General features: G+C 39.9%; 1 protein-coding gene and 1 long non-coding RNA gene across 4 annotated transcripts in view; one reads left to right on the top strand and one right to left on the bottom strand.

Annotated features, from left to right (window-relative positions):
• Positions 1-3,904: 3,904 nt before the first annotated feature.
• Positions 3,905-15,721, top strand: part of LOC307167505 (uncharacterized protein) — a 32,232-nt gene continuing 20,415 nt past the window's right edge. The window contains exons 1-2 of one of the 3 annotated variants that reach the window (XR_013822804.1): positions 3,905-4,367; positions 4,504-4,621. The gene's annotated coding sequence lies outside the window, so the exon portion shown is untranslated. Of the gene's footprint in view, positions 4,368-4,503; positions 6,437-15,721 lie in introns of those variants that run through there. The other 2 variants (XR_013822805.1, XM_079886666.1) reach the window with 2 other exon arrangements.
• LOC307167516 lies at positions 6,527-7,417 on the bottom strand. Its single transcript, XR_013822811.1, has 3 exons — positions 7,382-7,417; positions 6,969-7,203; positions 6,527-6,712 (listed from the first exon to the last, which is right to left on the bottom strand). It is a non-coding gene; the product is annotated as an uncharacterized lncRNA (long non-coding RNA).

The following is a 15,721-nucleotide window of genomic DNA, read 5'->3' as shown; positions in this document are numbered from 1 at the left end:
TGAATTGTTTACCTAAAGTAAACTTCTTTGACTTTTATGCACATCATGTCTTTTTTAAAATATTTTTAATATATTTTACTTTTAAAAAATCCCAATATATCGCCTTATGCACAGTATCGAAATATATTGCAATATATTGAATCGTGACCCATGTATCGTGATACGTATCATATCGCCAGATTCTTGCCAATACACAGCCCTAGTAAAGATGTTTCATTCCCGCAGCAGCAGAACAGTCAGAACAAAGAAAACAATGCCTGTTTTTCTGATGTGGGAGATGCCCCAATAAAGATTGTTGATAACATTTGTGTTTATCCCCCAAACTCAGGCTGGACCACGAGAAAGGGTCCAACGAAAGCTGAATAAATATTTGGGTGCTAGATGTTTATTGTTCTTTTGTTCCACTTGGTTATTTAAAGGGAATTGGCAAACCACTCAAGGAAGCATCTGTAAACAGAACTTCCCACACTGTTGCTGTGTGTCTCTATTGCCAGGTATGCTGACTCTTTTAAACTTTTTTTGATATTGCATTTTGAATTATGCAAAATAAATGTTACATCTTGATTTATTCTGAAGTATTCTGAAATCATTATTTTAGTAAATTAAGGAGGCTGATGCTACCGCAAATCTTAGTTAAAGGGATACTTCACCTCTGGAAAGATGAATGTGTATTTAAAATAGGTAATTTATGTAGAAGAAATGGGAAATTATTTTTGAATTTGGAGCTTTCTAGACTGAGAAAAGCCAGTGTGACGGTCCTCTATGGATCAGTCTCGTTGTGTATGTGGAGCATCTGCAACAAGGGGAAACCAAAACGAATCAGGAATGGCATGACATCGCTGACAGAGAATAGAACAGCCCACAGCAGTTATCAAAAGTTCTGCTGTTTTTTATTAAACTGGTTCAAATGTGATCGTATTGTGGAATGATTCTTTTTTTTTAACAAAAGTACAAATATACATGTTTCACAATTCTTTGTCTTTTCCACAGTAAAATGTAAAATAAAATAAAATAAAATAAAATAAAATAAAATAAATAAAATCTCCAACTTCTAAAGCATTTCTGCCATATGAAAACACAGTATATAAAACAGCAAAGTGTTTTCAACAGAAATATTGCTGTTATAACATACATTTTTCACATAACAAAAATAAACATCAAATTCAATATATTACCTGCACAAGGGGAAACCAAAACGAATCAGGAATGGCATGACATCGCAGACAGAGAATAGAACAGCCCTACACAACACACAGTAAATCAGACGGAGGAATAGCATTAGCAGCAGCCATGCAACATATGCTACATTTACCATTCAACTCTAAAACTAATGACTCACTCGACGTCAAACAAACGGCATTCATCTCTTAGTTACATCACAACAAAAATACGGTGAAATAAAACATTGTGTAGTGAGATTTAAAGCATTTAGGCTATTATTGTCTCTGCAGCATTTAACATGCGACTTACCACAGCAGTTATCAAAAGTTCTGCTGTGGATTACCCAGAATTCGCTATTTTTAGCACTGTGGCACAATACCAAGTGACGCCAGCAGACGGCGCTGTCCCCATTTATGCAGGAATTTAACAAACTATATACAACCCGTTACACCAGAAAATGTATTTTTGGCTTATGTGGATGAAAGACAACAACTCCCAGAATGCACTTGCTTCGCTGCCTTAGGAGGCCACTCCCAAGCCACGCCTACCGGTAAGAGAGCGCAGTTGAAAACAATAAGGCTAGGCTACTAGTGAGTCTCCGTGAGAGTCTGCCCGGGATTTCGAGATCGCCCAAAATGTCCGGGATTCGGCTTTTGCTTTCTACAGTCACCATTCTCTATGTTTACTGTGGCGAGCAGGACGAGGCTGAGGGCCGCGGGAGAACGACGCGAGGCCGGTGGCGTGATTACTGATGCGCGAGACCTGTGAGACGCACCGGTCTCATATCTCTCACAGAGGAGCGGGAATTTTCTTAGCAATGTTAAAACTAGGGCTGTCAAAAGATTAATCGCGATTAATCGCATCCAAAATAAAAGTTTGTGTTTACATAATATATGTGTGTGTACTGTGTATAATTATTTTGTATATATCAATACACACACATGCTTGTATATATTTAAGAAAAATGTGTAATTTATATATAAAAAAATTATATTTATATATAATATAAATTATATATAAATATATACAGTATATGTATGCAAATATTTCTTAAATATATACATGCATATATGTGTATTGATATATACAAAATAATTATACACAGTACACACACATATATTATGTAAACACAAACTTTTATTTTGGATGTGATTAATCGCGATTAATCTTTTGACAGCCCTAGTTAAAACGCACATCAACCGATCACTTGTTTAGCGTTCATGTAAACACTACATTCAGATTCACCAATCGGAATGAATACAGTTAGATTGAAACAAAAGGTGTGCATGTAAACAATGAATGGTGACCGCAGAAAGCAAAATCCGAATCCCGGACATTTTGGACGATCTCGACGGCCGGACATGTCCGGGAAAAAGAGTATGGTAACCCCTACTACTCAGCTTTGTCCACAGAACAAGAGCCTGTTAGCTTAGCTTCCATAGAAAGGCTGACACTGTGTGTTCATTCTGTGAGTGAGATCCCACCTCCTCTGGGCGGGTTGAAAACATGCGGAACAGCTCCTCCTACTGGCTGTAGTCTTTAGCCTCTGGCCAAAAAAATCCACTGATGACGCAAAATGACGATTTTTGCGTCATCGGAGGATTTTTTCCAGACAAAAAATACATAAATCTCTCGTCTCAGGGGGAAATGAGGGAGGAAAGCACGGTAATTCGAAAATACTACAGGTTTTCTACTGATACAAAGCTTAATGCTAAATCCTGAAGTATCCCTTTAAAGGGTTAGTTCACCCAAAAATGAAAATTCTGTCAGTAATTACTCACCCTCATGTTGTTCCAACCCCGTAAGACCTTCGTTCATCTTCGGAACACAAATTAAGATATTTTTTATGAAATCTGAGAGTTGTCTCACTCCTCCATAGCCTTCTAAGTGACCAAAACTTACTGGCCCAGAAAAGTTATTAAAGAGATTGTTAATATAGTCCAAGTGACTACAGTGGCTCAATCTTAAGTTTATCAAGCGACGAGAATACTTTTTGTGCGCAAAAAAAAAAAAAACTAACGACTTTATTCCACTATTCATTTCCTTCTCTCTGGGCCTTGAGTGAGTTCACATAGTGTTTTTGCGCAGCGCGTCTGTGTTGCACGTCATCACATAGGCTCATTATTGGCCGACGCTGGTCATGTGTGTGATGCGTGTGTCGTGCAACACAGACGCGCTACGCAAAAACACTACGTGAACTAACTCGAGGCCCAGAGAGAAGGAAATGAATAGTGGAATAAAGTGGAATAGTCGTTATTTTTGTTTTTGTTTTGCGCACAAAAAGTATTTTCGTCTCTTTATAAACTTAAGATTGAGCCACTGTAGTCACTTGGACTATATTAACGATCTCTTTAATAACTTTTCTGGGCCAGCAAGTTTTGGTCACTTAGAAGCCTATGGAGAAGTGAGACAGCTATCAGATTTCATCAAAAATATCTTAAGTTGTGTTCTGTGACAGGATTTGAGAATTTTAATAGGTATTTTGGACCCACAAACACACTTCCAGATACATATTCACGCACACACATACATAGAAGCCGGAAGCGCAGAGGACGGAAGGGACGCAAGAATGCCCATATATGGGAAACAGCAGTGTCACCAAAAACCCCCTCAGAGACTATAGATGGTTAATGTCGCAAGACCCTGTCATGAGACTTAGTTCCTCTGGAAAAAACCCAAGCTACTGCATTGGAACAATGTAACCCAGTTCCGTATAAATATAACTGCTTTCTGACTGCTGAGTGCTGCATTTTTTATTTTGATGTCGATTGCATCCCTAGAGAGAAATTAAAATCTCTTCTAGTTTAATTCTAGCAAAATTTCTTTTGGTTTGAACTGCTCTGCTGTATTATTGTAACTTGGAAATCCTCGGATGAGAACAAGTTGATATTTACTCCTAACTGCTTGAACTGCTTACAAGGTATTTAGTCTTTGTAATATTCACTCATACAGGACTGCCCTGTTGAGATTGAATAAGCTGAAGTTTTATATTCTGTAACATTTTCTTTTGATTTGCTACGAGTATTAATTTTTGTATAACCAGTGTTTTAATCTTTTGTATAAATACATTTTTATTTCTAAAGACAATCACTGTTAAGTCTTATTTCAGCTGCTAAAACAGTTCTAATAGCAAAGGACAGAGCAATTCTATTAATCCTTCTTATAACTGAAGATAACAAGGGTACCAAGAGCGATTCTGCTGGAAGGTAAGCATGAATTTAATTCATATGTCTAGTTAAAAATGATTGTTATTGTTTCTTGGGAGTGTAGGGACTACACCTAGGTTTACTGGTATATATTAGACAAGCAAGTGAGGGAATAATACTTATTCTGACCTGACAGCAAAAGACCACCTTGACACATTGATACTAGGGGTTATTCAGGAAAGTGAGTGTAATACCAGAACTCACCACAGTTCCGAAGATGAACGAAGGTCTTACGGGGTTGGAACAACATGAGGGTGAGTAATTACTGACAGAATTTTCATTTTTGGGTGAACTAACCCTTTAAGGTAGGTCAAACTAAAGGCGCATGTATGAATGGAGCAGTATAGGCACGTCATCTGAAGACCTTTTGATTTCTGTCTATCACTGATTTAGCAAGTTGTATGGAAATGGCTAAAATAAACTACACTTTTTTGTTCGAGCAGTAGGCAAACGACTTAAGAGGTATTAGCAAACCCTACATCCACTGACTAAAATCAGAATTAGCAAGTTTGTGTCCGTGAGAAACACGATCCGGCCGACGTGATCTCTATGCGGCATTGGGTCCATAATGAATTAATAACTGAAAGTATGGAATGTCAAGAATAATAAAAGATCTAAATTAAATCACAATTCATCTTTTGATCAGCTGTTAAGAGAGAAAATCAATAAAAACAAAGAGTCACTTAAATTTGGAGTCAGATTAAATTATTCATGGAGTCAGAATTAAAATTAGAGATCAACTGTTTAATAAATTAAAGTGATTTTTCCAGAAGCACCCGAAAAGACATACACGCTTTACTTCGACCACGGCACCGGACACCGTCTTTGGGCCAGTGGGTGGAACTTACATTAGCTTGTTAGTCTGTGTATTTAAACCCTGTGTGTTGTTTCAGTGTTTGTGGGTTCTTGACTTTGTAATGTTGTTCCCTGTTCCCTGTTCCCTAGTCTATGTCTGTCTAGTTTTGAGTTTATCTAATAAAGCTGCTGCACATGGATCCTGCTTCCTCCTTTGATTCAACCCTGCATTGTTACACACTGGCAGCTAAATGACAAGTCAGAAAGTTACAACTCAAAAACAACTTCCACAAAACTAACGTCACAGAACTAAAGTTTATTTCACTATACGTTTGCTTTATCTGAATTTCAGTTTATTTTAATTATTGGATCTGTAGAAACCTTTTACTCACAAAATCACACATTGTCAGTGAAATGGTCATTTTATTTGTTGTTATTGTACAGATGTACATTATTGTATATACATCTGTTTATGTAATAACAGGCTTTATGTAATTAAAATAAAAAGGTATTTCTTTGAGTAAGCGTTCAATCAAAATCATTTTAAAAAATTTTCTTTCTTGTTCTCTAACATAAAACACAAATCGTGTGGCATTTCACAGAAACAAAAGTTTATTAGTTAACTAACTACACATTCACTTTATATGAATCTAACAAAACATTTGCTCGCTGTGACACAGAACAATACTTTCTAATATGAGTCACTAGATTACTTGATTTGGTGAAACTCTTCTTACAGCTCTTCTCTCCAGCTCTACAGCTCTTCTCTCCAGTATGAACTCGCTTGTGTGATTTTTTTTCTATTTTAAATTAACAAATATTGTAAGTAAACAACAATAGCCCAAGTTTAGAAAAAAGTTGCCAAGTTGCTCATTGTGACGACTTCTTCTTCATGTGAGTCAGAAGGCTTTTTTTATGTTTGAAACTCTTCTCACACTGAGTACAGTCGTACGGCTTCTCTCCAGTATGAACTCGCTCGTGTTCTTTCAGGTGTCCAGACCGAGCGAAACTCTTGTCACAATATGAGCACTTGTAAGGTTTTTCTCCAGTATGAATTCTTTGGTGCTGTTTCAGATCACCAGCTGTAGTAAAGCTCTTCCCACAGTCACAACACACATGATCTCTCACTTCATTGTGTGTTTTCTGGTGCCGTTTAAAACTGTCCAGCCTTGAAAAACTCTTTCCACAGAGAGAACACACATAAGGCCTCTCATCTGAATGAACTTTAAGGTGTAGTTTTAGATGTGATGATGAAATAAAATCTTTACCACACTGATCACAGTTAAATGTTTTTTCTCCTGAATGAACGCGCAGATGAACACTGAGAGTTGATGAATGAGAAAAACTCTTTCCACACTGAGTGCATGTATACGGTTTCTCTCCAGAGTGAATTCTCATGTGTGTGTTAAGGGTTCCTTTCTGTGTGAAACTCTTTCCACACTGAGTGCAGGTGTGCGTCTTTTTGGCTTTTGTTCTTTGAATTGTAAAGTTACGATGTTCCTCCTCCACTTCATTCAGTTCTTGTCTTTGCTCTTTCACTCTCACCTGGTCTAAAATACACAGAAATACAGTTAGAATCAGTTCAAGTGAACCCTTATTTAATAGCAGAAAGCAACAGAGATCAGATCTTTCACTTTTTGTTCTGTCATTCACTTGTTAATATAATAAAAAATATGTTTGACAACTGCTATATACAAGGTTATGATCATTCAGATGCATTTCTCCATCATTTATCATCCATATACTGCTTATTAATTCATATCTACCAAAGTAGTCAACAATGAAGAATCAAGAATGGACACCAACCTATTTGTTCCTCAGTATCTTCATGTTTTATTCTGGATGGTTCTGGATCCCTCATGTCTTCAATCTCCTCTTTAATAAACTCCATCTTTAACAGTCACACAGATTTCAGCTGCTACTCCTGGAGTTTGTCCTTCTCTTGTAGGATGATGGGAATATTCCCAGTATTTATTGGTGAATTGTTGTGGGAGGGGCTTCACTGCAGGTGTGAACTGTGATCACTGTGTTTTTATCCAATCTGCATTTAAAAAGTACAGAGCCATCATGTTAAACTGCTGCTGAAAAACCTCTTTGTCTCCAAAAGTTCCCTGTTTTCAGCTCATTCATTATGGTGATGTCTGAGATCTTCTGTAAATTGACACATTAAGCTCATTTTATTGGTGTCAACAGGCTGAAACAAACTACAGCATCATCACCTTTAACTTCAGCTCTTGTCTTTGCTCTTTCACCTCAATTTGTTGTTGTTGTTTTTTATAAAATCAGCCATCATTATTTTTAATGTTGAAAATGATGTTTTGTGTAAAAGGTAACTATAGGATTAAACATGAGAATCTGGTTAGTCAGATAATAGTCTAAAAGTTTTGTCTTTAAACGTTCATACAAATCAAAATTACACACCAGTGAATGTTGTCAAAAAATGTCTTGTAAATATATAGCAGATTTCACCCAGCAACACAAATGAACCACATCTGCAGTTTATTGACAGAGGACAGACAATCAACACACACACGTCTTCAGATTCACTGTCTTTCAGCTGAAGGATGCATGAGATCCTCCCTAACAGTAACTGCAATTTAATCTAATACACAGGTCACACATATGGCTATAAACATACATTAACATCAAAATTAAAGCTAAACCCATTTAAACGACATTTCCACTGACTCAATCCACCAAAATTATATGTGGAAAGGTTTTTTTTTTTTTTTTACGCGCGTTAATAAAAGTCCAAAAATACATAGAACTGTTAATAGAAAAACACATACATAACCTCATTCCGGGTTTATGGCACTTCCATAATATAAACTCAAAACTTCACTTAATTGTAACGAGGTTTCAGCAAAGTGAGGATCCATTTGCAGCTTTATTGTAATCTTGGAAGTGATGTGATGTCCGGCTCCGAAGCTTGTATCAAAAAAAACAAAACATCGCACACTGAAGCAGTGTATCAGAGCTTGATTCGTTTTGCCATAGGCCTAAGTACGTGATCTGTGACGTCCGAAGTTTTGTTTCCACACACAGTCACGTGACTGCTTCGATTCAATGTATCAACTCATATGTATTTTCTCGTTTTTTCATCTGACTCCATAAGTGAAAAGATTTTAATGATATCTGAGCATCATTAAAACATGAACGAATATTTGATTATTCTTTCAAACTCTGTTTATATTTTACCCGCATAGATCAGGAAACTCGCTTCGAGTTCCTTACCCAGGTCTCCGGCACAAGTGGTCAGCTCCGAAGATCAGAAGCTGAGGCAGTTAGCTAAATATCTAGGATTTTGCCGTAATTCCCACGCGCAACAATCAAAGATATATTCAATAGCCCCCTTGGATGCCCTTCAGGAACTTAATTCAATCGTTTTCCAAAACTATTAAATAGGCTCTATGCACGATCGCTTCCGCGTTTTGTCTCAGCCCGCCCAGTTACATCCGGTGCTGCGTCAGAAGCCGTTTTTGCATTAGGTGGAGATAATGGCAAATTACACTCGCTGTTTACAAGAACTTCCAGCGGTTAACGTGAATGATGTTAACAATATTGTGAGGCAGTTAACTGTCACACATATGAGTAATAAGAGAAGTTCTTTAAATTATAAATTTCGAGCTACATCAACAACTTTGAGGGTGAGTATTCTCTCATATCGCGCGAAATCCGACTAGCGAATCAGTTTCTAAAATCGTTGTCTCCGTTTCTGAGAAAATGAATTTTATTAAAGTGAATTGTCCTATAGAATGCGCTATGCGGAAGTAAAGACGCCGGCTGAGATCCTACCGGAAATACGCCAGCAGCGTTCGTGCATAGAGCCTATTAGAACAGAAGTCATCGGAAGCGCCCATAGGGTTAATCAACCAGCGTCTTGCTGATCCTAGATGGACAAACACATCCTCTCATCCATCCTCTCGTCCTGATTGGAGGATCTGGGGGAGGGAAACACCTTTAAGGGACACATCACTTTACTCATATTTTATAACTTCTTTTAACTTTTCATTATGGTTGGGAGAATGAGGCCATTTTACCAGGCGCACTGAAACACTTTAAATGCGTTCCTATTGTTCCTATTGGTTTTTACATTTCATGGTGTGACACTCCTCTTCTTGCGAATGCGCATGCGTCGCGTCTGAACGCGTTGTTGTCTTTGGAGCTCCATCGATTGATTTATAATTCTTGATTTCTCTTTAAACTCACTCACTTACAACGAACATTTTCTACTTTTCCTCACCTCATAGTTACAACGCGGACTGTTGAGCAGATGCGTCTCAAGCCTATTAGTGATCCTACGCTGGATACTCCTATAGGTTACGTCCGTGGATCACAGCTGAACGCGTCTTCCCACACTCATTTACAAACAAAAATTTTTTCGCCTATCGTGCGTCTACTCTACACCCGTACCACTAAAAAGACGGATTATATCCAAGACTTCAGCCATAAATTAGTATTAATATTGATAGCATCACTGGTAGCGTCGTTGCTAACTTAATGTACTGTCCATCTGTTAAAATGGCGAATATATCAGATGTAAGTAGTCTACCTTTTGGTGCAGGTGAGGACACATTTGAGCTGCACGCGGTGCAGTCTGAGCTGGAAGCTGTTGGGAAACAGATCCACGACCTTTTAGTGAGACAGGCCGAGCTGATAGACCGGCGTTTGGCTCTTGAAACATCACGCGCCGATGCACACAAATCAGAGATTAACGTTACTAACCCGCTGACTCCGACCTCGTCTACTCCGTGCGTTTCTCAACATCGGTCCCGAGGGTCGAGGTCGCGATCAGCCATGGTCTCGTTCACTCCGGCTCCAACACGCCACCACGAAGCCTGGATGGTTCCGCAGCAGAAGACGCGAGTCAGGTCTAGACCAAGACTCTCTCCGACCCTCCCGCTTTTCGAGATATCCACACAAAACCGCTTCTCCCCTCTTCGCGAAACAGAACGCGATGCTGTGATCATCGGCGATTCCATCGTTCGACATGTACACGCTACGTTAAATAAAAGTAAGGTGCATAGTCACTGTTTTCCTGGTGCTCGTGTTTCTGAAATCGCTGCTCGCGTTCCCGAGATTCTGAACGATGACGAGCGCGTCGGAACTGTGGTCCTGCACGCGGGAGTGAACGACATCAGGCTGCGCCAGACGGAAGTTCTGAAGAAAGACTTCAGGAATCTGATCGATACGGTACGCAGCACATCGCCTGAAATAATGATCATGTGTCAGGACCGCTTCCCACGTACCGACTAGGTCATGAAAAGTTTAGTAGATTATTCGCGCTAAATGAATGGTTAATGTCATGGTGCAATGAGCAGAAACTGCTCTTTGTAAATAATTGGAATCTGTTTTGGGAGCGTCTTAGGCTTTTCCGCTTTTTTCCGCCTTTCCGTCTTAGGCTTTTTTCCACCTTAGAAACATTGCTAAGCTACGTAACATGCTATCAGTTTCTGACGCAGAAAAGTTAGTTCATGCATTCATGACCTCGAGACTAGATTACTGTAATGCTTTATTAGCCGGTTGTCCTGCAACCTCAATAAACAAGCTACAGTTAGTCCAAAATGCCGCCGCCAGAGTTCTTACTAGATCAAGAAAATATGATCATATAACACCAATTTTATCATCACTACATTGGTTACCTATAAAGTTCCGTATTAATTACAAGGTATTGCTACTGACTTATAAAGCCCTAAACGGCTTAGCTCCAGTCTATTTAACCGATCTTCTATCGCCCTATAATCCATCGCGCTCTTTAAGATCACTAAATTCGAGGCTTTTGGTCATACCTAGGATATCCAGATCCACCAAAGGAGGGAGAGCATTTTCACATTTATCTCCAAAACTCTGGAATAGTCTTCCTGATACTGTTCGTTGCTCAGACTCGCTCTCCCAGTTTAAAACTAGATTAAAGACGCATCTCTTCAGCCAGGCATTCATATAATACTTTTAATCTTACAGTTAAATCCGACCTCTAGTTCATAAACGCCAGAGGAGAACTGGCCCCCGACTGAGCCTGGGTTCTCCCAAGGTTTTTTTTTCTCCATCAGGTCACCTGATGGAGTTTTTCGGTTCCTTGCCACTGTTGCCTTTGGCTTGCTCAGTTGGGGATATTTGGGGATATTTAATTTAATTAATCAATCCATTTACACTGACGAAGTCGTCCACCCACTCTGATAAGACCAGTAATTTTGTCATACTCTGGGGCGAGAGAACTCAAACGGCTGTCTGTCGGGATAGGCTTTCCAGCTTTCAAAGCCCTGAATTCCTCCGGGAATGAATCAAGCTGTGACTGTGCTAAGATGAGCTTTTCTGCCTGTGTATACGTTGAGGCTTCAAAGGCATTGATATTGGCCACCCCATTACAGGCCTCGACAGTAGCTTGAACTAGCTCGTTCCAGGTTCTGAATTGACTGAGGTCTGAGGGCACTGAATTGGGAATGACAGTGACTGCTCCAACAAAGGATGATTTTCTCATCTCGCTCAGGTCAGGTGAGGACTCCGTACTGGGTGTCAACGGCCACATATCCTGTGGTTCAGTCAGGAAGGATGGCCCGGATCTCCATTGGTGAGGACCTGCTATTTCGGCTAAGGTGAGACCTCTAGTGATATGGTCAGCTGGGTTTCGAGCAGAGTCAACATACCTCCATCTGGTAACATCTGTCAAAGTCTGAATCTCTGCAACTCTAGACCCCACAAAGATTGGCAGGATTCTGATCTTAACCAATGCAGCACCGTAGTTGAATCAGCCCAATATATGACTTGATGTATGGGTATGGTCAGTTCAGTCTCTATCACTTTGGCCATCTGAGCTCCAGCAAGTGCAGCGCACAACTCTAAGCGGGCATAGATAGACATTTACGAGGAGCCACTCTAGATCAAGCTAGGACAAAGGTGACATGGACTTTCTCACTGTCGTCTGTGATCCGAAGGTAAGCCACGGAACCATATACCCTCTCCGAAGCGTCACAAAAGACATGGAGCTCCCTAACAGTGGAAGGAGTGTCAGCACCGTCAGGCGCATAAGTTCGAGGGAAATGTAGTCTGATGATACTGGAAAGCTCTGCAACCCAATTAGACCATATCTCACACAGGTGTAGGGATTCGATAGGGTAATCCCAGCTAAGGTTGTGTTTCCAGAGTTCCTGGATAAGAGTCTAAGCCCTCGTGGTGAATGGGACTATGAAACCCAGGGGGTCGAAAGTCTTGTACAGATTCCTCATGGAGGGCTGAACAGGCTCTGCTATGCGGTTGTTATACCCGAGGGTGTCATCAAGGCAATTCCATTGTAGGCCGAGAGTAGGTTCTTGCATGTCAGTGCTACTCTGAGACAACCAGCACTTGCTACTAGTTGATCTGGCTTCCGATAGGAGGTGTTTGAGAACTGATGGTATATTGCACGCCCATTATCTGATCTCGAAGCCTCCCTTTAGCAAAGACTGACGCAACCCATCTATTATGGCCTTGGCCTCACCTTGGTCGAGAGTACTGTGAAGACAGTTGTCGACGTAGAATGAGTTCTCCACAATGTCAGCTAAGCCAGCCATGGTGTCTTGGTGTTCCTGGGCATGAAACTGAAGTGCATAAATGGCGCAGCACGGACTGCAGGTCATACCAAAAGGCAATACCTGCCACTCGTAGATGTCTGGGTCAGCTTCCTTATCTATGTTCCTCCAGATGAATCACAGCACCGATTCTACATTGTTAAAAAAAACTTGCTGCCTTAAATTTAAGTACAACAAACAAGTAATTTCAACTTAAATTACTGTAAAATGATTTTTTTTTTTAAAAATGAGTTGAATCTTGTATAACTTTAATAATAAAGTAACTTATTCTGATGAGTTGATGTAAAAACATTTGTTGTAGTTTTTGTTAATACAAAAAAGTTGGTAGAGTCACCAAAATAAAATGTACAAAATAACACAAAGTGAAATAATGTGAAGTGGCATTTAATATGTCAATTTAATATGCTGTCAATTTGTATTATAGTTATTCTCAACTTATTTCTGTTTTATGTGCAGTGCTGTATTATTTAAGAATTTACTTGAAGTTATCCTGTATAGAGTTTACTTAAAGTTTTTTGTATTTAATAATTTAGGGAACAGACCCAGTCTCTATATGATGATATCTAGGTGAAAGAGTCTCTTTATGATGGGATTTATCAGACCTCAGTGACGTGAGACAGACAACGGTCGGTTTAGCCAGTCTGTCTGTTTCCTGACCTGAGCCCCAGATTGTCATGTTTGAGCTCTAAGACTATGTGCCATATTACTAGAGAGAAGAGCAGCACCATCCCAGGAGTGATGAATACCATCTCTTCTCAACAGGTCAGGTCTGCCCCAAAAACGTTTCCAAATGTCTATGAACGACGTGACATCGAGAGTGACCAACTGAAAGGGAACACTTTTAAAAGCATTATATATTAATGCATGTATAATATTTATATTAATTTAAAGTTAATTTTACATAATTAATATATTATAATAACTATATGTATATATTTCATGAATCAAAAGTAATTATAAGTCATATAATAAAAATATAATAAATAATTAGCAGCAAAATATGGACAATTTGCTCTCTAAAGTTTGTTTCACACTATAAACTGCTTTGATTTGGAGTGAGAGATACAGGGGGAGTGGCTTTATTGTATCAGATACATGTCACTGCACTGATTGGTCCAGTTTTGGTCTGCGATCTCTAACCCAGAATAAAACCTGCTCCGGAGCAGCTTAGCTGTGTAGCGCAAGTTACCATGATGATGAACACAACTAAAACCAATCCACTTTCCTGAGCCCGAAAATGCCAGTTTGCTCAAACTAATCTCAAACTTTACCTGTTAGCAACTAAAACCAGCTTTGAGCAACAGGCCACAGGATGTTTTTATTTTTTTACTAGAGACAAAGAACTATGAGGTAGAGCCCTGCACGGGCCAAAAACTCCAGCCCTAACCCGGCCCTGGCCCGTGGTGTTCAAGCCCTACCCGACCCCAGCCCGACAACGCCTGCAATTTTTTCAGCCCGAACCCGACCCGACCCGACCCGACCCGACCCGAGACCAACATCAATCACTTTTAAGCTCTCTCTGACGCGCGCGCGCTCTTTGATGCGCTCTCTCTCTCTCTGACGCGCGTTGTCTCTGCTACACACGCAAACACACACACGTCACACGCTGCTAAGAGGTAAACTTTTATTATAGGCCTGAAACATCATGCCCAAAAATATTGGACAAACTGTTCATTACACAGAAGCACATGAAGGGAGAATATAGTGCTACGGGATCAAACCGCAAAAATAAGTAAATAAACGGCCTACCTTTCTTTGCTTTTCAACTCCCCACGATCCAACTTCTCCTTGATGCCATGCATGGTCAACTGTCAGTGTCACCTGTTTAATGCACGTGAGTGACGCGCGTCGCGAGTGTGTGTATGTATGCGTGTTGCGTTTGTGTTACTTTCTTAGGCGATGTATAATATTTATAATATAATCAATATAACAATATTTCATAGATACTTTGTGACGTGTGCTCTGCTGCACGTTAATTATATGCACAATGAGGAGAGAAGCTAAAATAAGCCCGAGTCCGACCCGAGCCAGATCTGTAAAAAAAAAAAAAAAAACGTCCCGAGTCCGGCCCGAATGGGCTTAGCCTGTCGGGCCCCGACGGGCTTGCAGGGCTCTACTATGAGGTATGAGGTGCCCCTAGGGACATTATTCAGAATTACCATGCATATACATGTACTTTTCCTCTCACATACACATATGAAACCAAATTCATTCACATACTATAATGAAATGCTCACACACATACAAGTGAAATGCTTTTACAAACACAACTGAAACGCTCTCATACATACAACTGAAAATATTACGCTCACACACACAACTGAAACGCTCACACACACACAACTGAAACGCTCACACACACACAACTGAAATGCTCTCATACATACAACTGAAAATATTACGCTCACACACACACAACTGAAATGCTCACACACATACAAGTGAAATGCTCTCATACATACAACTGAAAATATTACGCTCACACACACAACTGAAATGCTCACACACATACAAGTGAAATGCTTTTACAAACACAACTGAAACGCTCTCACTCACACAACTGAAACGCTCTCACTCACACAACTGAAATGCTCTCACACACACAACTGAAACGCTCTCACTCACACAACTGAAATGTTTCAGAATGTTGTATGCAAGCATTTCAGTTGTGTGTGTGAGAGCATTTCAGTTGTGTTTGTAAAAGCATTTCACTTGTATGTGTGTGAGCATTTCAGTTGTGTGTGTGAGAGCATTTCAGTTGAAACGGAAGGTGGTTAAAGTCTCCAGTCCAGTTGGTGGCAGTAGTGCACCTCAAGACGAAGAACTAGAAGCTGTTGAAAGAAAGCATAGTAAACTAGCGCAAGTTGGCAATAAATTCACAGATTCGAACTTCCCGGTTCAATAACTCATGAGCTATATGTAGTGGATTTCACCCAGCACCACAAATAAGCCACCGACACCAGGCTCTTCGGGGGATCACGTCTGCAGTTTATT

Source organism: Squalius cephalus (genome assembly GCF_949319135.1).
Source record: "Squalius cephalus genome assembly, chromosome: 11".
Lineage (NCBI taxonomy): Eukaryota > Metazoa > Chordata > Actinopteri > Cypriniformes > Leuciscidae > Squalius > Squalius cephalus.
This window is presented reverse-complemented; position numbering and strand designations above follow the sequence as displayed.